Here is a 26291-nt window from a genome sequence, read left to right as displayed (position 1 = left end):
TAGTGAAATGTTATTGTAAACGTATGTTAACTTGTGGAAAACCAGTAATATGTCAGGATGATGAAATAAAATCTTCGTAAGCATTCCTACATTAAATAAGGTGAAGTGAGCCAGAAGAATAATAAAATTGCAGCAGCATATTTGCAGTCTAAACCTCTTCTTGTTTATGCATGCGATTTTTATTGGACGTTACAGTCCGAAGACATACAACAAAAATCAATTCCATACGAGTGGCATGCATGCAATTTCTGTCGCATGTTATAGTGAGATACTTTGTCGGGTGGCGATATTCGACAAAAATCGTATGTATCAATGGAGCCTATTTGTTTCCATGTTCTATCGGATGGCGCCAGCCACTCCATTCCCTCCATTTGTTGGCAGTTCTGTTCCCTTACTACTCCCATACAGACAAGAAAAAATGATAATTCAATGCATTTTCCACATAATATTTAGAGGCTTAACACATTTTTCTGCCCCTCTGGAAATTTCTCTCTCTCTCTCTCTCTCTCCTCCTGCCATCAATGGTTTCTGGCACCGTGGTTGTGTTGTGCATAAAAGGGGCCTAAAAGTTGAAGCCGAAACTTAGCAACAAGATTTCCTGTTCCCGTGCAGAGTTTCTTAACGATATCTTATTGAAAATATTGAAAATGGGATCACAATAATAAAGTTGGTACTTTAAGTCCACTTTATGCACATTAAGGCTATTTGGGACTGGACCTATAGTTTAAAGTGGGATCTGAACCACTATGTGCCTCCACTGAGTATCAAACACGGGACCCATTGATTAGAAGGCGACGACGTTACCACTGTGCCATCAGGGAGGCCCTACAAGAATAATAAAGTACCTGTTATGTAATCACAAAATACAGTTTTCCTACATAATATTTTTGCAAAACTCATTGAAAACCTCAAATTTTGCATGACTTCCAGGATAATTAGACTCCGCAAAAGTGTCGAATGGCAATGTGCAAGTGGCATTCTTGCAGACCTTGCGAACCCTCCAAATTCCAGAATATAGATCCACCACAACATTTGAAACCCTGGCATGGGAGCAGTGGGGCTAGTGTTGCTATGCTAAGTTACAGGGAAGCTCATAGTTCACATATTTTCCGAGGTTTCAGAAAGTCGGCTGCTATCAGTAAATAAAATCCAACCGATACTTTCCAATACCCACATATTGGCATTGGTGTCCACTCAGCCCTAATCATCCACAATTCATTTAAATTCATCAGTGTGTTTATTACCTGTCATGTTCCTCCTCCTCTTTGGCTAAATCATCTTCAACTGATCTCGTGTGAACACTATACATGAAATCTGGCATTGGAGGAGACAGGCCTGTTTAACAAGTAGAGAAAATTAACACTGTAAGTTTCCATTTTTGGTAGAATGTGGTGTTGTGCAGTTCCATATGTAATCATTTTTCCCCCTTGTGTGGTATGTGTCGTAGTTGCATGTTTCTTTTTATTTATTTTCAAGATTATTATTAAATTTGATTCCACATCCTCTCGGCACCCCTACACGATTAATCCTGATGCGTCCACTGTAATACAGAGAGAGAGAGATTGTGATGATTCTTACTGTGGATGAAGTACAGTACAAATACAATGTTTTATGGAGTTACAGGAAGTATTTTGTTCCCCCAGTAAGTAAATGGAACTGGAAACAAGTCACAGGCACCACTCAGATGTGTGTAAGATCGATGCGCAGCAAAATGCATTCAAATAAAAAAATAACTGACATGTCATGCTAAAGACACTATATGTGTTTTCAAATTAATTTCAATATTTTATTACAAAGTTTTTACTGCAAGTTTTAACATGATCAGATATAATGCAAGTTAGGCAGGGACAATATTTTTAACCAACATTTTTTTTTTCATTTCTTGGAACATTTTAATTTTTTACTTCAAAAGTTCATACATTTTGTGTATAAAATATGTTCAGTATGCATCTATGAACCATAAGAATGTTTCACTACTTATTCGACCCACGTCACTACTTCCATATTGTTTGGTATTCTTTAGTTAAATGTCATCTAACATCTAAAGTTTATTGCTAGAAGAAATATGAATAGGTATAAAAAAGGAGGGGTAACACTTTGAGTTGCCCAAAAATATTACAATTTTACTTAATATTATTTAATATTATTTTTACTACCATTAAACTGCCTGCAGTTATGTGGCAATATATTTCTAAGAACTCTGAATGCAAATTTCTGCTTCATGTATATGAATTCTATTAATATTGTGTTTTCATGTAATTTTCATTTCTGTTACCTAACCTAAGCTAAATGTAAAATAACCCTGGATCTCATTGGCAAACCATTTTCCAATTTTGTACACTTACTGATTAATAGTGTATGTATGACATTTCATTTTACCCATTTTTTTGAGAATATACATGGTGACCTGTAATTAGATGTATTCCCTGAAAGGGGTTGAAGTAGAAGCAATTTGCAATAAATTTGACCATATGATACTACACCCGAAAATTAGTACTATTCAAGATAATATAATTTTTATTGTTTTTTTAATTACAATTTTTCACATAAAAATACAAATTGCGAAAAAACAGCTCATTGTACGACACTTAGTTCAGCATTTTCTGATAGCTAACAAATAAGTGGTTCGGGGGGGGGGGGGGAGTCTGTCTCAAATAACAATCACATGTAAGTAATGGGTGGGTCAAAACATACAAGTGGTGATAAAAAAATGCACTCTTAGTTTACTTGGATTAATATCAAAACGTATTAATAACAAAAATGGTATGACATCAAGTATACAAATTACATAAATTACTTCCTTGTGTCATCAGCTATCCAACAAGTACAAATGTTGCTTACTTTCACATTTGTGTACAAGAAATAATACTTAATTCATTTTCATGTTAATTTTTTTACAAGCACGATATCTGCACCGCTGTTACTCATGCTTTGGTTGTTACATATTACATCATATGCCCACTAGAGGACAATACTTGTCTTATCACGTAAACAAGTGACACAAATGTGAATTACACAGCTCACTAGATGGCAGTGAAATGACACTCACTAGATCGCAGCACCTAAGAGCTTATCTCAGGTTGAAAGTGGCTGATCTACATAATTCTACTTTGCATAGCCTTGCAACTAAATCAATAAGTGATAGAATAGGTGCTAATGTTGTTACTGTGCTGTTCAACAATGGCTGTATTTGACAGTGAAGAATATGTTGATATTTTGTACTGTTACGGGTTTTATGATGGTGACGCAGCTGCAGAATGAAGAGAATATGAACATCGTTTCCCTAATCGCTGTTTACCAGACGCATGAGTGTTTTGTATGGCATACAGGAAACCGGTTCGGTTTGACAACGGCAAGGTGATGCAGGCAGACCTCGCGAGTTTGCTCCTGAAGGAGAGGAGGAAATATTGGAGCGTTTTCAAAGAGACGGCACTACTTTGATGAGAGTTGTGACTACTTCGACAAGAGTTGTGGCCAAGCAACTTGGCATGAGTCAGTGGAAAATGTGGTGTACATTGCATATGGCATGGCTTTAGCCATACCACTACACCCCCGTGCATGCTCTGGAGGAGGGAGACTCTGCCAGGAGGATGGATTTTTGTCGTTTTCTAATAAATGCTGATCTCGAAGATCCAGATTACCTCAGCAAGATTTTATGGACGGATGAATCAAAGTTCGACCGGAACGATGTAACCAATTTCCAGAATGTGCATTATTGGGTGCCAAAGGGCAAGAACCCGAAAAAAGTCAAAGAAAAGGCCAGTCAGAGGAGATTCTCATTGAATGTATAAACGGGTGTCATCAACACTCGGGCCATTTTTCCTGCCCAAATGGCATCACTTATGAACATTTTTTGAGGAACGAGATGGCAATGTTGTTGGCGGATGTGCCTCTAGCCACAAGACGTGACATGATTTATCAGCATGATGGCTGCCCAGATCACTTCTGCCTGGGCATGCGACAGTGGCTGGATGAAAATTGCCCAAATAAATGGATTGGCCAAGGTGGCTCGATTCCCTGGCCAGCTCGATCTCCCGATTTAATGCCTTGCGACTTCTACATTTGGGGCCACATGAAAGACTTAGTTTACAAGACACCACTAAACTCGCAAGAAGAACTCAGGGAGAGGATCTTAACAGCTCCTCAACACATCAAGGACACCATCACACCATGAGTTACAGAACAAATCTCAGTAAAAACCTGCATGCCTGCATTCGTAACAGAGGTGCCCACTTTGAGCAAGACTTGTAATGTTCTTTAAATGTAATGTTCATTGATTCCATTCACATGAAAATGAATTAAGTATTATTTCTTGTACACAAATGTGAATGTTAGAAACATTTGTACCTTGTTGGATAGCTGATGACACAAGGAAGTAATTTAAGTAATTTGTACACTACCATTCTTGTTATTAATACGTTGCCAAGTACCAGGTGGGCTGAAAAGTTCGTAGGCTGACTCATAGATGGCGTTACTAGAATTAAATCCATGTGATTTTTACTTAGTACTAACCTTCAAAAGATACGTGTATAAATTTCACAGCTGCCGGATAATTAGTTCGTGAGATATAGCATTGTGAGTGAAGCAGCTTTTGTTATTGTGAAAAAATTGATAAAAAAGAATTTCGTGTGTTTAATAAAGCATTGCTTTTTGGCGAAAAAAAATACTGTTGAAGCCAAGGCTTGGCTTGATAAACATTATTCGGACTCTGCACCAGGAAAATCAACCGTTGAGAAGTGGTTTGCTAAATTTAAACGAGGCGAAATGAGCATCGAAGACGATGCACGCAGTGGACGCCCCAAAGAGGCTGTTACCGACGAAAACATAAAAAAAGTCCACAAAATAATTTTAAATGATCGTAAAGTGAAGTTGATCGAGATAGCTGAGACTTTACATAGCGTTGTTGGAGCGTTTAAAGGATGAAATCACGAAAAAACGGCCTCATTTGAAGAAGAAAAAAGTGCTGTTTCATCAAGACAATGCACCGTGTCACAAATCAATGAAAACGATGGCAAAATTATATGAATTAGACTACGAATTGCTTCCCCATCCACCATATTCTCCAGATCTGGCCCCCAGTGACTTTTTCCTGTTTGCAGACCTTAAAAGAATGCTCGCTGGAAAGAAATTTAGTGCTGATGAAGAGGTAATCACCGAAACTGAGGCCTATTTTGAGGCTAAAGAGAAATCGTACTATAAAAATGGCATCGAAAAATTGTATGACCGCTATAATCGTTGTATCGCCCTCGAAGGCAACTATATTGAATAATAAAATCGAATTTTGTCAAAAAAATATTTTTTACTATGTTAGCCTACGAACTTTTCAGCCCACCTGTTAAGAGTGCATTTTTTTTATCACCACTTGTAAGTTTAGACCCACTCATGCAACATTCCACCTGACTTAATTTGATTTTAGAGTTTTTAACTTTTTAACTTAAAGAGTATATAAGTTACTAGGACCTTGCAATATATACACCGGCTGCGCAGATCCATTTACAACATTTTTAAGAGAAATGTGAAAACTTTAACAAAGGGGGTGGGGTGGGGGGGACGTTGCATAGTTTACCCATTAATGCTAGCATTGTACAGTCGTAGACATGAGATCTCTAATATATACCTCAGGGCTTGCTGGGTGAAAACACTGTAAAGCCACGAAAACAGTGAAAGCAGAGATTCAAGCTCGATTTAACATGTTTATTACAACAGTGAACTAATAACTGTTTACAAGAAATAGTGCAAGGTATTTAGGTGTAAATTCTTTACAATGCTTAATAAAAAATAACTACTTTTACAGAATAAGTACAGGACTATGACAGAACATTTGAAAGTGTATGAACATTTCCCATGTCAGCACTTCCCATTGTACATTTGTCTAATCTCAAAGAAACTATGCTCTGCATTTAATAATTATTTCTACTCTTCAAATGAGAGAAGCCTACTCCTGAGTTAAAGAATTATTATAACCATTTTTCTAATATAACTACCCAAACACATGTCAAGGGACTCGAACCAAGAGGCCACTATAAATAATGGAAAAACCTCAAACAAAGGTACTGCTATATTTAAAAAGAGAAAAGGGCAGTTAGAGAAAAGGTGAGCATGGGTTCACCCATTGGTACACCTGTTTTCAGGAACGGACGGGGGAATGGTTTTTGCCCGTTGGTGCGCCTGTATTCAGGAATGGACGGAGGAGTAGGAGTGCCCATTGGTGTGCCTGTATTCAGGAATGGATGAAGTAATGGGTTCACCCTTTGGTGCGCCTGTATTTAGGAATGGACGGAGGAATGAGAAAGAGAGTCACCCATTGGTGTGCCTGTATTCAGGAATGGACGGAGGAAAAAAAGTGGGAGGTCTGTTGGAGCGCCCATAGTTGGGAACTGACTGGAAGATCTGGCTGGGGGAATTCATCCAGGATTTGAACCCAGGAACCAGACCTTGAGGGGAGACACATCCATATTAGGAACCTGGTTGGGGAAATTCATCTGGGGCTTGCACCCCAGGGACCAGGTCCTTTCGCAGTTGGCATCCAGCAATCAACTGTGCTCCATGACACTGACACGCTACTTATATAAAAGTGGCGCTTTAACATGGTGGCCAAAATTTGAACTATCGGGCATGCGTAGCAAACCTTCAATATTTACATGTTTCCTACTAAGCATATGTAAATTACCCTTTTTAGTACTGTAGAAAAAACAAAACCAAAAAATAACCAAATGTACATGTGTTAAATCGAAAACCATTTGCTAAGTTATAAAACAACAATAGGAACTGAGAAACCCAGAGAAGAGAAGATAAACCAATCAACAATGAAAGTAAATACACTCGGAGCCTTTCTTCAACAATCACCCTTGTCAATCTGCCACTATCAATTATCAGGCTGACAAACCCAAGTGCTGCCAACTGCATGTTTGCTTCAACTAATAAAATGCAAGAACTGAGGGTTCATTGCACTCATTACTTACACGTGATTCTTATTTGGGACAAACCTTTTTTTCAATGAACCACTTATTTGTTAGCTATCAAAAAACTATGAAATAATGGCCGTACAATGAGCTGTTTTTCGCAATTCACATTTTTTTGTGGAAAATTGTAACTTAAAAAAATTAGTTTATCTCAAAAACTACGAAATTTTGGATGGGGTATGATATGGTCAAAATTATTGCAATTTGTCTCTACTTTAACATCTTTCAGGGAATACATCTAATTACAGGTCATCCTGTATATGTAGCCATATGGCTACAGGGCCTCCCCGATGGGGCAGTGGTAGCGTCGCTGCCTTGTAATCAAGGCGTCTCGGGTTTGATTCCCGGTGGAGGCACATAGTGGTTCGGATCCCACTTTAAACTGTAGGTCCAGTCCTGATTAGCCTTACTGTGCATAAACACCAACTCAACCAACCATATGGCTACCGAAATTTTGATCACACCACCTTCAAAAATGTCCACCTTTGACATAGGCGTGTAATATCTCACGTGAAAGCAGCTCTTCAAGACCTTCCCAACATCATCTGAATTATTTTACAATTAACAAGATGGTGAAAAATTGGTCAAAATTGCACCTTCTGCACACCTCTAAAATGCATCTTTACATGTAGCCTAACAGTGTGGCAAATTTCAAATGAATCAACAATGAAGTTGAGAACCAAGTTGATCTGACACAGAATACCACCAGCAATCTGCATTGAAGATGATAGTAAATGAATAGTTCCCAGCACACAAATATGTACATAGAAATGAACCAAGAATAAAGATGGACACGGAAGAGTTGAGGGTAGAGGAGAGATTCAAATATCTAGGAAGCATAATTGATAGAAGTGGAAGAATAGATGAGGAGGTAAACAGAAGAGGACAAATGGGTGGTGGACTGTATCAAGGTGTTGGAAGATTATTATGGAACAGGGATGTACCTATGAAATGCAAGAAGGTGATATATAATACCTACTATGTGCCAATAATTATATATGGAGCAGAGACTTGGACAATGGCTGACAGAGACAAAGGAAAGATGCAAGGCAGTGGTGATGAAATTTTTATGGAGTATATCGAAGAAGACTAGAAGGGATAGAATAAGTAATGAGGAGTTCCAATAGACAGTTGGGGTGGTGAAGCTTCAGGACAGTATAGATCAGGCACAGATGAGATGGTTTGAACACATGAAGAGGATGGATGCAGAAAGACTACCAGTAAGAGCCTACAATGCACAAGGAGTGGGAATAAGGTCAAGGGGGAGACCAAGATGTCAGTGGAAAGAGCAGATAGTAGAGAGTGTTATGAGAAGAGGACAAGATTGTAACAGTGGAAAGAGAGGAGTGGTGGAAGACCCAGAAAAAATGGAGAGGCTTGACTTCTATTTCAACCCAGCCAGAGGCAGGAAACGGCAAATGATGTTGATGGAACAAATACGTACAAAGGAGAATATGGAAGGTAAAAATGAGTCTATAAAATATTATCACAAAGCCGATGGACATAGGTGTTATCAGACATGACAAACCATGTAAAAAAATGTGTTTAGTTTGAATTAAAAGATCAGAACTTGGGTCCCGCTAATGAGGGCTGGACATATAGTTTAAAGTGAAAATCAAACCAATCTTCAAAGTGACTGCCCAACCAATCAAACCCAAGACACCCTGATTACAAGACCATAGTATTAGCAACTATTCAGGTGTATAGACAATGGCACTAGTTAAAAGAAAGCACTAACCTTCATTCCATTTTACCCAGAAATCCTTCATCACATTTCTGTACACAGATTTCTCATAATCAAATAATTGATTATATACTTTTGGTGCAAAAAATAAGTTCAAAGCATCACCGTAGTCTTCCATATCTATGCTACCCTGCAATATGAGGGGTACACATAATAAAACACAAATTCAACTTATGATTACATATCTATGCTACTTTAAGACAGGATATTTTTTTTATTCTTCAAAATTCTCTCAATATTGTAAAAACTTATTTACCTTAATTTTACAAATTATTCACACCAAATCATTGTGTCAATTAATGTACAGCTAATGGCAAAGATAATAGTAGCCAAATTGTACATCCTGTGTTGTTTTAAAGAATGGAATTCTGTTGATGGGAGGCAGATTATGTCCTTTCCTTGCTGGCATTTTTAGTTCAATTCATGATCATCAGGGCTAGGATTTATATGTAAATACATCCTTTTAGTCTGACGAATTACCACTGAAATTTTGTATTATCTTTATGAATAGTAACGTTTGTAGTGATTTAAGACACACATTTTATTGTCAATATTATTCCACATTTCTACCTTTACAGGAAAGCTATGATTTCTTGATTATGAAATTCCCTGACATTTCCAGGTTTGAATTTTTTTCAGACATGTTTATCACCATGATTTTTGCTTTTGAACCTTGCATTTTTCAATTAAATATATAATTTGTTAATTATTATGAATATTTACTTTCACAACTTTGTTTTAGCAAATTTCATTCTACACACACAAGAACACATGAAAATTTGAAGAGTAAAATGTAATATTACAATTGGCATCAAATGTATTGGGTCCTACAATCACGTGCATCTACCCTTCAGGCTAAGGTAACAGAGGCACATTATTTCACCATAACACATCTCCACAATATTAAAACATCAGAAAAAGTTCATAAACCATACAAAATTTTTAATTTTCTGGCGAATTTACAGTGCCATAGAAAATGCTGCTCTTTTGCTTACATTTATAAGTACATAGCATCTGGACAAATTTTTGTTGCATATAGGAATTCTATAGGAAATACCAAGAAGACTATGATCTATAAAACAATAGAAGATAACCTCATTTTCACCAACCTCCGATAATTATGATCATATTGTCAATGTACTTTACTCATCAATCAGATATCTGGACTGCAAGTATAACTTTGATATTCTTTATAATATCTAGTCTTATAAAAGTGAAAATTTATTACAGAAATTCGAAGGAACCATAATTTTGCACAAATGTGAGAATCACAAGAACAAAAGAAACAAAACCAAACAAAGTTTCTAAACTGAATATTTTTTGGGACTGGAATCACAAGAACCAAATCCAGAAGTAGAAGTAAACTTCTTGTTCATTTTGCAACTTTTCTCTTGCAGACTCCAAAATGCACGTAAATTCAAGATGATATGCAAAATTCTAATACATTTCCCAGATATTTCCCTGACAAGCCAAATTCCCTGACATTTTCCCGTTTTCCAGAAACCCTGTTTTAATACATACTTATATAGTATATTTAAGGATAACACAATTTTATATATTTCAACAGGTTTATTTCACATATTGTTCATATTTCATCATATTGGAATTGTTGAAAAGAAAGAAAGTGGCTATATGAGCATTTCGACTCTCGGCTCCGGAATGTGTTCTTGTAGGAATTCCATAAAGGAGGCTGTTTCATCTGATTCATATTGTTTTCGTTGTTAAAATTGTGATGGGCGATAGTTGGTTTACTTTGTTGTTCATTTACAAACAATGCCGGCTTCCACAACAATAACAAATACATATACTGCCATTAGACGATAAGCCATGCTGCTATTCCTATTGTTGAGAACTTGTCACACATGGCAATTTAAATGTATAACCAGATGTAGATTTAATGCCTCAAGATGTTACTAGCGTTACTACGGGATCCCTTACTGCTTGTGATGTAGAGAGAAATTTCAGTCAGTATAAAGCAATATTGAGAGACTATAGACAAAGTTTTACATTTGAAAACTAAAAACAATGTTTTGCAACACACTGCTTTGCAAATAGGCAATCTCAGTAATTTGTTACAACCTGTACTTGTAACACACATGTAACACTTTCTGAAAACAGAAAACGAATAATTGAATGTTACTATTAGTACTTTCTGTGCTTATAAAATAATTTCTGAATAACTTTAATATCAATCCATACTGAATTAATCATTTTTAGAAATGGTTGTGTTGAAAGTTTTAAAAAGTGAATAAAAAGAATTATTTTATCAAGAAGTACATTGTATTAAGAATGTTTTCTTTAAATTGTTTGTCAAACTATCAGGTAAGGAAAACCATGTTAAAAATACTTCTTATTCAAATTATTCTTTTGTAAAATACATATCTTAAGTTTGCAAAAAGTTGGATTTTACAATCTCACCTATTCGATTAGGTCAAGTTCATTATCTGTAGCTTTTGTCATCTTTAAGCATTAATGCAATGGAAAATAATAAATTGTTTATTTTATTTGAAATCACACAAATGAGGAAATCACTATGAAGAAGTCTTCCTTGCATCGTTTTGAGTCATTTTACATATGTGTTAGACCATATTTTGCCAATTTTTAGTCCCTATGTGTGTACTAGATGTCCAGAAAGTAAATGTTCGGTGGTTGTGGCCAGGTCTGGAATTAACAATGGTATGAGAAATTAATTGCAACATGTAACAATGCCACTTAGAATTTACAATATATGAGATACGTCACATTAGAGTAGGATGGAGAGAATAAAATAATTAACATTATCATTATTATTAAAATTAATATTATAGGCGTAGGGATGTGACAACCTCATCGCCCAGTGACTTGTTCACTGCAGTTAGTCAACCAACAGAGTGAAATGGTCAACATTTTGCTCTGTTGGGATTTACAGAGCTGTCCTGTCATGGCTCTATGAGCGTCCCACAATCGGCAGAAGTGGGGTATGGTTGGTGGACTACAATGTGATCCTCCCAGCTAGATCCCAGGGATCCACTGACCAACGACAGGTGCGGTCCTCCATTCATATTGGGAGTTAGGTGTAGAGCTGACAACTCTGCACTGTAAAAAGACATGTCAAGAAACAGAAATATAAGGCCATGGATGTTCCCAAGGTAAAATATTCTGGAGGTAAAATAGTCCCCCATTCGGATCTCTGGGTGGGGACTACTTTGGGAGGTCCCTGGACTAAGGATAAGATCTACATTAGGAATAAGGATATTAAATTAGGCACCTGGAATGTTCTGAGCCTTTACCCGCCTGGGGCATTTCAGTGTACAGTTAATGAGATAGTTAAGTATAAATTAGATGTAGTAGCTGTAAAGGAAGTTAGGTGGCCAGGAGAAGGGAATTGTAAAACTAAAGATTATACTTTTTTCTATGGTGGTACTGAAATTCATAATTTTGGAACAGGCTTTTTCATAAATAACAGAATTATCTTGGCTCTTAAAACAGTAGAATTCATTAATGATAGGATATCATATGCAGTTTTACAGGGTAGGTGGTGTAAAATTATTTTAATAAACATACATACACCAATGGAAGATAAAGATGATAATACTAAAGATGATTTTTATACAGAGTTAGAACAGGTCTTGGATAAATTTTCTCAGTATGATATGAATATTCTGTTAGGTGACTGTAATGCACAGATTGGCAAAGAAGAGACATTTAAACCCACGATTGGTAAAGAAAGTCTTCATGAATTAAGTAATGATAATGGTATAAGATTAATTACTTTTGCAACCTCAACTAACTAAGTCTCTAGCCTTCTTAAACCCGAAGGTTCATGGCTGCAGCAACACAGGCCTTCCATCTTTCCCTATCTTGAGCAAGATCTATATACTCTTTTCCATCCCTACCGATTTCCCTTAGGTCCATCTCAACATTGTCCCTCCATCTTCGTCTTGGCCTTCCTACAGGTCTCTTACCATCAGGTTTCCCAACAAGAATCCTGTAAACTCCTCTTTCCTCTCCCATTCGCACCACATGGCCTGCCCACCTAAGTCTTCTTGATTTAATTATTCTAATAATATCTGGACATGAACACAAATTATGTAGTTCTAAATTATGTAACCTTCTCCACTCACCTGTCTCCTCATCCCTTTTAGGTCCAAAGATTTTCCTGAGGATCTTATTTTCAAATACTCTCAATTTATGTTCCTCTTTCAATGTAAGGAACCAAGTTTCATATCCATATAATACTACAGGCAAAATTACTGTTTTGTATATTTTAACTTTTAGTTTCTTAGATATTAAACGAGAAGACAAAAGTTTATGAAGAGAGAAGTAACATGCATTTCCTGAATTAAGCCTACTTTTTATTTCCTCTTTAATATAATTTTCATTTGTTAATATTACTCCTAAGTATTTGAATTTGGAAACTGGTTCAAATGAGTTGTTATCAATAATTAGATTTTGATTATTACCTAACACTTGGTTTCGGCCTGTAAGCATATATTTAGTTTTCTCTTTGTTAACTTCCAAACTTATCTCTTTAGCAGTTTTGAAAAATATTTTAGCATTATTCTTAATTGTATTCACATCATCCCCCAGTAAGTCTACATCATCTGCATATGCTAACAACTGAGTCACACCATTTAATTTTAGTCCTTCTTTAGTTTCTTTTACCTTCCTAACAGCATATTCTAAGGCAAAATTAAAGAGCAATGGAGATAATGCATCTCCTTGTTTTAACCCATCATGAATTGTAAATTTGTCAGACATATTAATACCCACACGAATTTTACTTTCTGTTTCACTGGTGCATATTTTTATCATACTAACAAGCTTCTTAGGTATTCCAAACTCTACTAATATATTATATAATTTATCTTTTTTGACCGAATCATATGCTTTTTTTAAATCAATGAATAGCTGATGGACATTTTGATTATATTCTCACTTTTTTTCAAGTGTCTGTCTGATGTGAAAAATTTGATCTGTAGTTGATCTGTTACGTTTAAATCCACATTGATAATCACCTATAATTTCATTAGCATATGGGGTTAGTCTTGTTAAAATAATGTTAGATAATATTTTATATGTTGTTGAGAGTAGAGAAATTCCACGGTAATTATTGCAGTTCATTTTATCACCTTTTTTAAACACAGGAACAATTATGGATTCTTTCCACTGTTGAGGGATTTCTTCTTTATTCCATATTAAACAAATTAATTTATGAATTTGACATATTAATGAATTTCCACCATATTTAATTAACTCAGCTGGTATTAAATCAATGCCAGGTGCTTTGCTATTCTTTAGCCTTTTAATAGCATCTCTAACCTCAGTCAAGCTAGGTGCTGGAACTAAAGGTTCTGCTGTGTGTACTTCATTCACTTCTGATTTATCTCCTACATGGACATTTAAAAGGTCATTAAAGTAGTTCTTCCATCTATTTAGAATATCGCTTGGGTCAGCTAGAAAATCACCATCTTTATCTTTTATCAAGTTTACTTTAGGTTGCCACCCCTTTCTAAATTCATTTACACCTTTATATAAATCTCTGATATTTTTATTTTTGCTGTTTGTTTCAATTTCGTTAATTTTGCTTTTCAAGTAATCTATTTTTTTACTTCTAAACATGCGGTCCACTTCTCGCTTTATTCCATTATAATTGTTTAGATTTGTATCATCAGAGTTATTTAACCACCTAAGTCTAGCCTGATTTCTTATTTCTATTAGATTATGACATTCATTATCAAACCATGGCTTACTTTTTCTCGGTTTATGGTATCCTATACTTTCTTTAGCTGCTGATTCTATTGCATTACGTATGTGCTCCCAATTCTTATTTACGTCTGTTTCATTTATATTTTCATCATCATTTAAATCCTGCAAAACATCAAATCTATTTGACAGTTTAATTTGGTAATCTTTCTTAATTCTTTCATCAGTAAACTTTCCTGTATCAAATTTTAGAACTTTTAGATTTTGTTGCTTATGATTTATCACTGAGAGTCTTTCTCTTAATTTAGTAATTACTAAATAATGGTCACTGGCACAGTCAGCACCTCTATGTGTACGAACGTCAATTATACTAGTATGTCTTCTCTTATCAATGAGAATATGATCTATCTGATTATGAGTTTTACCATCTGGAGAAGACCAGGTATATTTATGGATAACTTTATGTTTAAAAGTGGTACTTTTCACAATTAAATTCTTTGAGGTTGCAAAAGTAATCAATCTTATACCATTATCATTACTTAATTCATGAAGACTTTCTTTACCAATCGTGGGTTTAAATGTCTCTTCTTTGCCAATCTGTGCATTACAGTCACCTAACAGAATTTTCATATCATACTGAGAAAATTTATCCAAGACCTGTTCTAACTCTGTATAAAAATCATCTTTAGTATTATCATCTTTATCTTCCGTTGGTGCATGTATGTTTATTAAAATAATTTTACACCACCTACCCTGTAAAACTGCATATGATATCCTATCATTAATAAATGCTACTGTTTTAAGAGCCGAGATAATTCTATTATTTATAAAAAAGCCTGTTCCAAAATTATGATTTTCAGTACCACCATAGAAAAAAGTATAATTTCTAATAACCTAACTTCCTGGACAGCTACTACGTCTAATTTATACTTAACTATCTCATTAACTGTACACTGAAATGTCCCAGGCCGGTAAAGGCTCAGAACATTCCAGGTGCCTAATTTAATATCCTTATTCCTAATGTAGATTTTATCCTTAGTCCAGGGACCTCCCAAAGTAGTCCCCACCCGGAGATCCGAACGGGGGACTATTTTGCCTCCGGAATATTTTACCTTGGGAACATCCATGGCCTTATATTGCTGATTCTTGACATGGCTTTTTACAGTGCAGAGTTGTCAGCTCTACGCCTAACCCCCAATATGAATGGAGGAACTACTACACAAGACAAACACATTAGACAGCACAACTACTACACAAGACACACACAAACACATCACAACTATAACACAATATAAACACAAACACACCACAACTACTACACAATATAAACATAAACAAACTACACACCACAACTACTACACAAGACAAACACAAACAAATTAGACAGCACAACTACTATGCAAGACAAAACAAACATACTAGACAGCACAACTACAACACAAGACACATACATACACACCACCGATACTACACAAGACTAACAAAAACACATTAGACAGCATAACTACTACCTTCAGGTACAAAAAAAAATCAATATTATATCAAGAGTTCATTATGACCTGTATGATGTTAAGTTCACCGTTCTTGCAAAATGGAAGAAAAAACTACACTTTTTAGTGAATTTTTTCCTTACAATAAATAAAATGCAATGAAGATTAATTTTCAGATGATGCTTTTTAAAAATACACTGGTGTCCAAAACTTAAGCACAAAAGTGACTTTTCCATTATATGTGCCACGAAGACTATACATTACGCAAATATGTGATCCATTGGGTAGTCTAAGGGCTTATCTACCTACCCTGTCAGTTGGTCAGTAACATCGGCGAGTTCAAAGTCACAGGAATAGAACAAAAAATCAGCTGCAACTCCAGAACAATCTCTAAATGAAGACACCTAACAATGCCACATGAACATTAGAGTTACATGAACAAAAATTAGCAAGAAAAGTATGGACTAGCTGCTATGCCGTTAACGAAAGGTAGCTACTACACAAGTGAATTTAACACTACACAAATTATAATCTTGCCTGGTTAGTGACAGTAAACCTAGTGTGCCGACCACACAATTAATAATAATAACAACCCCATGGCTCTACAGCCCTTGGCCTATCTCCCGACTGCCAGTCTCCCTCCCACGATCCTACCTAGAGGTGTGAAGATCTTCAACCAGAATAGGGTAGTGTGGGGTCAGCATGTATGATCCACAGCCAGCACCCCCTAGCTATGGTTATAAACTTGATAAGACTAAGAAAAGCAGGAATTGCGAGAGAAGCGATCAAGAAAATATTACAAAAATAATTTTCATTTCCATAAAATGTAAATAAATATACTTGGTCTTCTCCAGATGGTAAAACTCATAATCAGATAGATCATATTCTCATTGATAAGAGAAGGCATACTAGTATAACACTGGTCAACAACATTTTGCTTATCATTGTTTTGTGATGAATTCTTATAGATTTTGACCCACTAAACACGAATCCAGCAACGATTTTGTCGAAATATCAACATTTTGAAAGATATTAGTATGTTTTGTTCTCTTGCACTGCTGCCTTAGCCACAGCAATATGGGTGTATTTACTCTTACAGTCGCTAGATGGAAGCACAGTTGCTGTTGATTTTAACTCGTGTAAAGGTTTGAAACTCCCCTTCATGTCTACCCCGTCTGTGTGGTTTACCTATTTTTTGTGTGTGTTTTTATCGGTGCCTAGTAAATTTGAAGAGTACAAGCACTCACCTGAATTCCTACTTTGGCCTTGTGGTTGTGTTTCAAGGTTGTTTCTTCGCCACCATGTCTACTACTTCAGTCTGGGTGTGTGTTAATCTGCGTTAAGTTCATTTGCTTTGTTATGGAACAGCATGTCAGCGGGTCAGAAGTGCAAATTTCATGCAGACTCGTTCTGTTATGTATGTGGATACTACTGTATATTGGTCCCAAGCAAGTTAAACATGTCATTGTACCAGGGACAAAATTTTGTGAAGCCTATAAAGAGTATTTTGGAATGGCTGTTGATGATCTGGACAAACCATGAGCTCCACATGTTAGGTGTGGTACCTGCAGGTCGATGATGGAACATTGGTTGCGTGGTAGCAGGAAAGGCATGCCATTTGCGATTCTGCGAGTGTGGAGGGAACCTACAAATCATCATGATGATTGTTACTTTTGCATGATCGACCTGCCACATTTCAAGAGAGGGAAGAATAGGCGTCAGCTAGAGTACCTTGACATACCATCCTCCCGAGCACCTGTTCCTGACAGTGAAGATCCTCCTATACCATCGCCTCCAATCCAAACCACATTTGCGGAAGAAGGTACTGATTTGGACAGTTCTGGTGACCATGTTACTGATGATGAGGATAGAAAGAAACCTCATTTACTGAACCAGAAAGAGCTAGATGACCTTATTCGAGACCTGAATTTACCAAAAAATAAGTCTGAACTTTTAGCTTCACGGCTGAAGGAATGGAACTTGCTACTTCCTTCCTGTAGAATAACAAAATTCAGAAAGAGACACCAGGTGTTTTCGTGTTTTTTGTGTGTGTGGAAGAGTTGCTGTGCTACTGTTCTGATATAAGTGGTCTCTTTAGTGCAATTGGCTTTCAATACGAACCAATTCGAGTCGCGTACTCCATCCACTTGAAGGAAAGTTACTCAAGTGTGAAGTTGATGTTGGAGAAAATCCATTTTTACTGGACCACAGATTTGTTTCATGCTAAATAGTAATGAACTTAAACAAAATATGACCGAGCTGGAAAGAAATGCTTGGAAGGACTTCCACAACTTCGTGAAGGGATTTCTTGTCCACAACAGAAGTGAAGATCTTGACGATCAGGTTAAGACACTAATTGATAGATATAGAGCACTAGGCTGTAGAATGTCTGTAAAATTACACATGCTTCATTTGCATCTTGATTTCTTTGGCAGAATTTGGGAGAGATAAGCGAAGAACACGGCGAACACTTTCAAAAGGACATTCCATTCATGGAAGCCAGATACCAGAGAAGATGGGACTGTGCCATGATGGGTGATTACATTTGGGGATTAGTTTGTGATGAAGGGGAAGGAAGTGTTTCCCAAAAAAGACAACGAACAACAAATATTAACTCTTGAGCATGTTGTCACATAAGATGAACTAAATGAAGGGACTGATGAGTAATATTATTGTATTCTGTTCATTTCATTGTATTGTTTTAGCTATTTTTCATTGTTATACTGTTCATTATATATGTAATTTTATTGGTTACTGACTGTCCTGTGTTTGTAATTTTATGTTTTTCTACATAATACATATGACATATGGGCTACACGTTGCACTTTCAATAAGAAATAATAAACGACCCATATTATCCAAAAAACTGACATTACAGCAAAACCAATGTCATATTCGTGTTCAGTGGGTCCAAATTATGAAAATAAGACTGAAAAATATACATAAGCAGAAAGTTCATGAAAATTTGTAGACCAGTGTAATTGACGTGCGTACACATAGAGGTGCTGACTGTGCCAGTGACCATTATTTAGTAATTGCTAAATTAAGAGAAAGACTCGTAGTGATAAATCATAAGCAACAAAATCTAAAACAGGAAAATTTGCTAATGAAAGAATTAAGAAAGATTACCAAATTAAACTGTCAAATAGATTTGATGTTTTGCAGGATTTAAATGATGATGAAAATATAAATGAAACAGACGTAAATAAGAATTGGGAGCACATACGTAATGCAATAGAATCAGCAGCTAAAGAAAGTATAGGATACCATAAACCAAGAAAAAGTAAGCCATGGTTTGATAATGAATGTCATAATCTAATAGAAATAAGAAATCAGGCTAGACTTAGGTGGTGAAATAACTCTGATGATACAAATCTAAGCAATTATAATAGAATAAAGCGAGAAGTTAACCGTACATTTAGAAGTAAAAAAAAGAGATTACTTGAAAAGCAAAATTAACGAAATTGAAACAAAAAGCAAAAACAAAAATATCAGAAATTTATATAAAGGTGTAAATGAATTTAGAAAGGGGTGACAACCTAAAGTAAACTTGATAAAAGATAAAGACGGTGATTTTCTAGCTGACCCAAGCGATATTCTAAATAGATGGAAGAACTACTTTAATGACCTCTTAAATGTTCATGTAGGAGATAAATTAGAAGTACCTTTAGTTCCAGAACCTAACTTGACTGAAGTTAAAGATGGCATTGATTTAATACCAGCTGAGTTAATTAAATATGGTTCAAATTCGTTAATATGTCAAATTAATAAATTAATTTGTGTAGTATTGAATAAAGAAGAAATCCCTCAACAGTGGAAAGAATCCATAATTGTTCCTGTGTTTAAAAAAGGTGATAAAATGAACTGCAATAATTACCGTGGAATTTCTCTACTCTCAACAACATATAAAATATTATCTAACATTATTTTAACAAGACTAACCCCATATGCTAATGAAATTATAGGTGATTCAATGTGGATTTAAACGTAACAGATCAACTACAGATCAAATTTTTCACATTAGACAGACACTTGAAAAAAAGTGGGAATATAATCAAAATGTCCATCAGCTATTCATTGATTTCAAAAAAGCATATGATTCAGTCAAAAGAGATAAATTATATAATATATTTGGTCTAGGAATTAATTCGTGCGGTTGTTATGCACACATTGAAGCTGTAGTTCAAACACAAAATACATAAATACCTTAAGAAAAATATTGTCCATCGCGAGCCACCACTTTCGCCCATCTGTCAGGCAAGTTACAGATTCCGTGGCAAAAGAAGTCCTCATCCTTTGAAGCGATCCATTCAGAGACCCATTTTTCGATATCTTCTGAAGAAGTGAACTGCTGTACAATCAAATCGTTATTCATGCAATCGAACAAGTAGTAGTCCGAAGAAGCAACGTCTGGTGAATACGGCGGGTGGGGTAAAACTTCCCATCCGACATTTTCTAAATAGGTTTTGACCGGTTTTGCGACATGTGGGCGAGCGTTATCATGTTGAAAAATAAGTTTATCATGTCTGTTCTCCCATTCTGGTCGTTTCCTGGCCAGAGCTTGCTTCAAACGCATTAATTGTTGTCGATAACGTTCTCCATTAATAGTTTCACCCGGTTGCAACAGCTCATAGTACACCACACCTTTCATATCCCAACATATGCACAGCATAACCTTTGCACAGTGAATATCTGGTTTCGGTTGTGATGGACCTGGTTCACCTGGCTTCACCCAGCCTTTTTTCGTTTAGGGTTCTCGTAATGGATCCACTTCTCATAGCCAGTAACAATGCGATGCAAAAACCCCTTTCTTTTCTGTCTTTGAAGCAGCAATTCGCAAATGGTTTTTCGTCTTTCAACGTCTCTGTCTTTCAATTCATGTGGAACCCAATGTGACATCTTTTGAATCGTTCCCATGGCTTTGAGGCATTTGGAAACTGTTGTTAGATCAATGCCTAATGCTTCTGCAAGTTCTTCCTGCGTTTGATACGAATCCTGATCGAGCAATGCTCTTAATTCTTCGTCTTCAAATTTTTTTGGCTGTCCAGGTCGCTCTTGGTCTTCCAGGCCGAAATCACCACTTCTAAACCGTGCAAACCACTTCAGACACGTCCGCTCAGCTAGTGCATGGTCACCATACACTTCCACCAAAATACGATTACTTTCGGTAGCACTTTTCTGCATGTTAAAGTAATGAAGCAGAACACCCCACAAAAACACTTTATCTGGCACGAACTGCACCATGTTTAGTTGACTACAAAATGCTGTTGTTGATGCGTCAATCAACTGCTCTATACTACGAATGATGCGTGCTGACAGGAGTTTTCAACGCATGTGTGGCTACACGGAACTGTGGGACGATACGCTCGTTACGCCATCTCTTGTCCAGGCGCACAAATTAATTCCTAGACCAAATATTAGTCGAGTTTGGAATACCTAAGAAGCTTGTTGGTATGATAAAAGTATGTACCAGTGAAACAGAAAGTAAAATTCGTGTAGGTATTAATGTGTCTGACAAATTTGCAATTCATGATGGGTTAAAGCAAGGAGATGCATTATCTCCATTGCTCTTTAATTTTGCCTTAGAATATGCTGTTAGGAAGGTAAAAGAAACTAAAGAAGGACTAAAATGAAATGGTGTGACTCAGTTGTTAGCATATGCATATGTAGACTTATTAGGGGATGATATAAATACAATCAAGAATAATACTAAAATATTTTTTTAAAACTGCTAAAGAGATAGGTTTGGAAGTTAACAAAGGTAAAAAAAGGTAAAAGGTAAAGTGTTCCCCTGTGCATAGCACCACGCCATGAAGGCGTATAGGGGGTGTGGGGGTAACGAAGAGAAAACTAAATATATGCTTAAAGGCCGAAACCAAGTGTTAGGTAATAATCAAAATCTAATTATTGATAACAACTCGTTTGAACCAGTTTCCAAAATACTTAGGAGCAATACTAACAAATGAAAATTATATTAAAGAGGAAATAAAAAGTAGACTTCATTCAGGAAATGCATGTTACATCTCTCTTCATAAACTTTTGTCTTCTCGTTTAATATCTAAGAAACTAAAAGTTAAAATATACAAAACAGTAATTTTGCATGTAGTATTATATGGGTGTGAAACTTGGTCTCTTACATTGAAAGAAGAACATAAATTGAGAGTATTTGAAAATAAGATCCTTAGGAAAATATTTGGACCTAAAAGGGATGAGAAGACAGGTGAGTGGAGAAGGTTACATAATTTAGAACTACATAATTTGTATTCATGTCCAGATATTATTAGAATAATTAAATCAAGAAGACTTAGGTGGGCAGGCCATGTGGCACGAATGAGGGAGGAAAGAGGAGTTTACAGGATTCTTGTTGGGAAACCTGATGGTAAGAGACCTGTAGGAAGGCCAAGACGAAGATGGAAGGATAACGTTGAGATGGACCTAAAGGAAATTGGTAGGGATGGAAAAGAGTAAATAGATCTTACTCAGGATAGGGACAGATGGAAGGCCTGTGTTGCTGCAGCCATGAATCTTCAGGTTTAAGAAGGCTAGAGAGTTAGTTAGTTAGTTAGTTGGAGAGAATAAAATATACCACAAAAGTCTAGTTCCGAGTTCCTGCTTGTAAAAATAAACTAGCAAGAAACAGCAGGTATGTTAACAAACTTTTCAACATTGCGGACAAAATTTCAACTTGATTTGATCAAGTGAAAAAGTAGGACAGTGGGAAAGAGCTGACCCAGCTTTCTGAAGATTGCAGGTACAAATCTCTTATAGAACAGACTTTTTTAATTTAGTAGAATTATTGCTTTTGGACATTTATAAGAGGGAGAATATGAAAACTCTTCTTCTGATATATCTTATTACTTGTAGACACCACATGGGATGTATTTTTCCACATAGCTTCTCCAATACGAAGTCATTCCTATGAAAGGCAATAGGGTGGTGGACAGAGATATATTATTGAAAATTGTAACCCTTTATGCTTGTTAACAAATTGCTGGGCACACCGCTGCAAGTCAACCAAGGATGATGTCATACTGCTGAGAGAACCTTCGCGTTGACTGTGTAAATTGTGGTCTCAGGCAGAGACCACAAAGCTTGACAACCGTAGAACTGTACATGCTCAGCTCGCATGCTCTGTAGATAAGACTGTTGAAGTATACATCGAATGGGCTATCCTGTCTGGCATCGAATTCTAAATTCCCTCATTTTTAATGTTTAGAATTAACAAGAAAACATAATATATCATAGTTTTGAAAAAAAACAATTTAATTTTAATATTCTGTTTACGATATCTGCTCACTACATGAAGGGTCCCTAGTTCGATTCTCCTCTACAGCACTTTTATTTAAATGATAGAATAACAACTAATGTTAAGTCTGTAAAATATTTATTGCATATATGATGACAACTGTTTTTATTTTGTTAATAAAAAATTGCAAATAGTTTTGAAATTGCTCAATACAAAACTACTATAATAAATTCGAACAGGTGTTCTCGGACTACCAGCGAGGTAACATTGGACACATACTTCTGCGAAGCCACTTTCCACCGGCCATACAAGACCTCTTCACCACACGCTTTGATATATTTCCTTTACAACGGGAAATATTATAAACAAATGACAGAGTGGTCACGGGTTCACCACTTTCACCAGGCATAGCGAATTTCTACATGCAGCATTTTGAACACAAAGCCCTGAAGGACACACCGCATCCACCATCCTGCTTCTACAGATATGTGGATGACACAGTCGTCATTTGGCCACATCGACAACCGGCATTACATAGTTTCCTGGAATTCCTTAACAACCGCCATTCAAACATTAAGTTTACTATGTAGATAGAAGATGACTGCCTCCCTTCCCTGGACATCCTAATCTGTCACAAACCAGATGGAACACTTTGGGATGGTGTACATAGAAAACCAACTCACAGCAACCTCTACCTTAATGCCCATACTTTCCACCACAAGGCTCAATGTCTTGTGGTTCTCAACACACTAGCCCACAGAGAAGTAACCATTTCGAACGAAGAAAACCTACATTCAGAAGTCAACCATCTTAGAACCACGCTACAACAGAGAATGGATACAACATCAGTGACATCAACAAGGGAGTGACATCTCAGCAGAAACCAACCCTGGACAACAGTGTGGTCCTTAGAAGGGCCAATTCTTCACCACCTGGACCAGGTGGGGATGTGGTCCATTCACCACACAAATCCCCTGCTAGCAGCAAGCAGCAACACAGAAGAGCGTCCCACTAAAACAGTTTTACCTCTTATTGGGCACACCACTGGGAAATTAAGTAGAATTCTCACAAGACACAGATTAAATACCATCCACAGACCACCACTCAAGATCAAGGCTCTTCTCCACTCAGTCAAGGATAACGTGGAACTCCGGATTCCAGGAGTATACCATATTCCATGCGAGTGTGGGACACCATATATAGCCAAACAGGATGCACCATTGAATAATGATGTAACAAACATCAGCGCAATATCAGATTATTCCAACCAGAAAAGTCAGGACTTGCAGAACACAACATCATAGAGGGACACAAGGTTTTATTTGCTGACTTCAAAATAATAGCCAAATGTGCCAGTTATTGGGACCGACAAGTAAAAGAAGCCATATCACAGGAAAGCACAAATTTCAACAGGGACATGGGACTCCAGCTCAGTCATGCCTGGAACAAGCTCATCGAAAAAAAAAAATCTCCAGCCCATAAAAACACCAGGATGCAGAGTGAGCAAAAAAGAAGACAGAACCCAAACTCTGCACCATAAGAGTCATATATTTAACCACCTACACTGGTCTCCATTTCTATATTCCTTGATGATGAGAGGAATGTATGCGCTCAAAACGGAAATTAACCTCGACTTAACCTTGCTGGTAACCCAAGAACTCCTGTTTGAATCATGTCGAAAGGAAAGCTACAATTCCTATTTAATTTAATAAAGTTGAAACCTAAAATGAGACATGAATAAAATAAATGTAATTATAAAAACAAAGCAGTGTATTATTTAAAACTAGTGTTTGCATGGAATTCATAAAATGATATTATTTGTTGAGAGTATTATTGGATTACTGATGTAGCTATGCTATTGAATCTTGCCTCTAAATCCATATACAGACACAAAATGTTAATGTTGGAATTGTTAGGAACCCAGTCTCAAGCTGTCATTTCATAAAGTTATGTTTCTTGCAGTTTGCCATTTACATTAATTCAGTTTCAATTAAAATAATAAAATCAGAGAACTTTGAAAAATTTGTAGTTTTAGACATTGTATACATGCAGTGAGCAAAGAAGATATCAACTCTGTATCACTGCACTCATCAGTCACTAACTACATATAAATGTTCATTAAAAACTGAAAGAACTTCATCACCTCCCCCTCCCCTCGTTATACAACCATATCCATTGCTTACAAAATTACTCGTCTCACCACCCCACGGAGGTTTCGTTTGTGAAATCAAGTGATTGAACTCAGGGGTGACGTCATATCATGGAGGCTACACATTGAAGCAGAGAACTAACATCCTGTATCTAGGACAAATCAGGCTTCTCTGTGCATGACCCACTTCTATTTTTTGTTGGATAACAGATAAAGTCTTATCATATTTTTTCTACAGAAGCCTAAGTGGGGAAATAAAATGCTCTGTGAATCTGGCATTGTAGTCAAGTTGGTATGATAACTTTCCAACATACAAATGGTCCTGTGCTCCCTTCTCATCAAAGGTAGAACTTTCTTCACAGTGCAGTGCCAACTAGTGTATACCTAGGATGGAATTAATTACACATTTTGGCACGACTCATATTTTTAATAAAAATTTAATGATTTTGAGACTAACTACTTCATACTATACTTCTTACAAAATGTGGAAAGGCATGTGAACGAGACATACAGTTCTTGAATTGTGTATCACACAAGATCAACAATGGAGAGTTAATGCGGAAATTTCTAACAACCATGTCAAAAATTCGAGCGGTTATTGAAAAAATATTGGTTGAGTTATGAACATAATTTACACTGTACAGATTTCAATTTTTAAAACAAAAGAATGTAGTAGCTAAGAACATATTAGATTATATAAGTCGACTGAAGTAGTCCAGATCTTAACATTATAATTGTGTTGTAACATTTGCAGCAATATATAGGAACAGTGAAAATAATGTTCTGAAGACTCTTGTAATTTGCAAGTTTCCACACGTTCAAGTTTTCCTGCAAACTTGGATTTGGGTGCGGTTCTCAACAGGAAGCACTCAAGGTGCTGTGGATCTTATCTTTGTCTGTCTTCAGTTCACAAGCACTCACTATCCTTCAATGAAGTAAGGTGAGCAACAACAGGAAAACAGTGGTTACTGTGTTGGTTTCTAGGAACCAATTGTGATCAGCTAATCCATGTGCG

At 36.3% G+C, this 26291-nt stretch overlaps 1 long non-coding RNA gene across 1 annotated transcript in view; it reads right to left on the bottom strand.

Moving 5' to 3' along the window:
• Positions 1-26291, bottom strand: part of LOC145992592 (uncharacterized) — a 106325-nt gene that overhangs the window by 47778 nt on the left and 32256 nt on the right. Inside the window, exons 2-3 of the long non-coding RNA XR_014442173.1 lie at positions 11125-11367; positions 8701-8836 (exon numbers count right to left, since the gene is read on the bottom strand). This is a non-coding gene — a long non-coding RNA (uncharacterized LOC145992592). The remainder of the gene's footprint in view (positions 1-8700; positions 8837-11124; positions 11368-26291) is intronic.

Source organism: Lepisma saccharinum, chromosome 9 (assembly GCF_977018435.1).
Source record: "Lepisma saccharinum chromosome 9, izLepSacc3.1, whole genome shotgun sequence".
In the NCBI taxonomy this organism is placed as follows: domain Eukaryota; kingdom Metazoa; phylum Arthropoda; class Insecta; order Zygentoma; family Lepismatidae; genus Lepisma; species Lepisma saccharinum.
The sequence above is the reverse complement of the archived record's forward strand: the minus strand, read 5'-3'. Positions and strand labels throughout refer to the sequence as shown.